The 2,376-nt window shown below is 41.4% G+C and overlaps 1 pseudogene; it reads left to right on the top strand.

The window, feature by feature from the left end:
• Positions 1-483: 483 nt before the first annotated feature.
• LOC112828481 (L-lactate dehydrogenase B chain-like) lies at positions 484-1,307 on the top strand (annotated as a pseudogene).
• The last annotated feature ends 1,069 nt before the right edge of the window (positions 1,308-2,376 follow it).

The following is a 2,376-nucleotide window of genomic DNA, read 5'->3' as shown; positions in this document are numbered from 1 at the left end:
CAGGCAGAAAAGGCCAGCCAGTAAAGGAGTCCTAAAGCAAATGCTTGTCTAGAAGGACTGAAGAGAAAGGTCAGAAGTCATCTCCAGAAAAGTATGAAAGTGAATGGAATAGGCCAATGCTTCTCATACTTTTTTTCCCCCACTTTTTACACTCTTCTCCTCCCAGAATCAATTTTTGCTTGCTTGGAGCAAGATAACCCACAATAAGAATGAGTGAACTAAAAAAATGTAGCATTATTGGCACGCAGCTGACAGTCTTCTTCATGTGACTCTTACAGCCATTTCTCTCTGGGCACAATGGCAACTCTTAAAGGAAAAACTGACTGCACCAGATGCAGAAAAATAGTCAACCATCCCAAACAATAAGATCACTGTAGTGGGTGTTAGACAAGTTGGTACGGCATGTGCCATCAGCATTCTGGGAAAGTCTCTGGCTGATGAACTTGCCCTTTGGATGTTTTGGAAGATAAACTCAAAGGAGAAATGATGGATATGCAACATGGGAGCTTATTTCTTCAGACACCTAAAATTGTGGCAGATAAAGATTATTCTATGACTGCCAACTCTAAGATTGTGGTGGTGACTACAGGAGTCCACCAGCAGGAGGGAGAGACCCGGCTTGATCTGGTGCAGAGGAATGTTAATGTCTTCAAATTCATTATTCCTCAGATAGTCAAGTACAGTCCTGATTGTATCATAATTGTGGTTTCCAACCCAGTGGGTATTCTCACATATGTTACCTGGAAACTAAGTGGACTTAGTGATTGGAAGCACTGTGTAACTGGAAATGGGTGTAATCTGGATTCTGCTAGATTTCGCTATTTTATGGATGAAAAAATTGGCATCCATCCCCGCAGTTGCCATGGATGAATTTTGGGAGAACATGGCAACTCAAGTGTGGCTGTGTAGAGTGGAGTGAATGTGGCAGTTGTTTCTCTCCAGGAACTGAATCTAGAAATGGAACAGACAACAACAGTGAAAATTGTAAGGAAATGCATAAAATGGTGGTTGAAAGTACGTACAAAGTCATCAAGCTAAAAGGATATACCAACTGGGCTACTGGATTAAGTGTGGCTGATCCCATTAAAGCCATGTTGAAAAATCTATCCAGGATTCATCCTGTGTCAACGATGATGAAGGGAGTACATGCCATGGAGAAAGACATCTTCCTTAGCCTTCCATGTATCCTGAATACTCAGAGATTAACCAGTGTTATCAACCAGAAGCTAAAGGATGATGAGGTCCCACAGTTCAAGAAAAGTGCAGATACTTTGTGGGACATCCAGAAAGACCCAAAAGACCTGTGACTTCTGGCTTCTAGGCTATAGATATTTAAAACTACAATGTGATTAACTATGAGCCTTTAGTTTTTCATCCATATACATGGATCACAGTTTGCTTTTGTCTTCCTAAATATGTGAATCTGGGCTCACAGAATTAAAGCCCATACTTGGTTTAATGTTTGCAATATGAGCCCTTGAACAAATAAAATTAACTATCATAGGGTTCTTCTAAAAAAAAGAAAGAAAGAAAGAAAGAAATGTAGCATTATTGCCAGAAGGCAGCATTTATGAATGTTCTCGCTGTCATTAGATTCATGGTCATGAATCTAAAGGATAACCATCAGGATGGCTGTATGTTTTTTCCACTCATATTCAGCTATGTGGGTCAAAGCATGGAGTAAGCAGAGGTTCTATTTAACCCATGCTGTGGTCCACCAAACAAGAACAACAAACCTTAGAGGAGCAAAAGAATTAACGCTATAGTCAAGGAAGGAATTATAATGATTAACCACCATGGAATGCAAAGTGGATGAGCAAGAAGAAAGAATGTCAAGGGGATAAAAGACAATGGAAAGGTCTTTAAATCAATGAACTGAAGTGCTGGGGAATGAAAGGATATTTGAGGTTTTGTTTCTAGAAGGGCTGAGAGAAAAGTAGAAGCTGGTGGTCTGAGGATAGAATACATGAAATTGAATGTAAGGAAAGTTTACAGAATTGATAATATCAAGGTATGGAGTGTGGTCACAGTGCTAAGTAGCAGAGGCAGAGGCAGAGACAGGTCAAGTGTCTCCTCTGATATCAACCCAGGGAGGGGAGGGAGAAGAGACCTCACTACTTCGGGGTGAAAGTGGAAGTCCAGGCCCCCTATGTGGTCTCCACTGGCCTGAGAGGGTTGAGACTTGTTAGTGTCCTGCAAGGACACTGCTCCCTGCTCAGTCTTTTAGGACACCACCCCCATGACAGAAGGAAATGTGGTATGGCAACTCTCATTACAGCCTGGTGAGTGTAGAAGTCTAGGTTCCCCATTTGACCTTTGCTGATCTGGGTGGGGTAAGATCTGTGATCTAGGTTAGAATAAAGTGGTTATATTCTA

Source organism: Callorhinus ursinus, unplaced genomic scaffold (assembly GCF_003265705.2).
Source record: "Callorhinus ursinus isolate GAN/ISIS: 27379988/994484 unplaced genomic scaffold, GSC_fseal_2.0 scaffold13, whole genome shotgun sequence".
NCBI classification, from domain to species: domain Eukaryota; kingdom Metazoa; phylum Chordata; class Mammalia; order Carnivora; family Otariidae; genus Callorhinus; species Callorhinus ursinus.
Note: the sequence above shows the minus strand (reverse complement) of the source record. Positions and strands in the feature narration are given on the sequence as shown.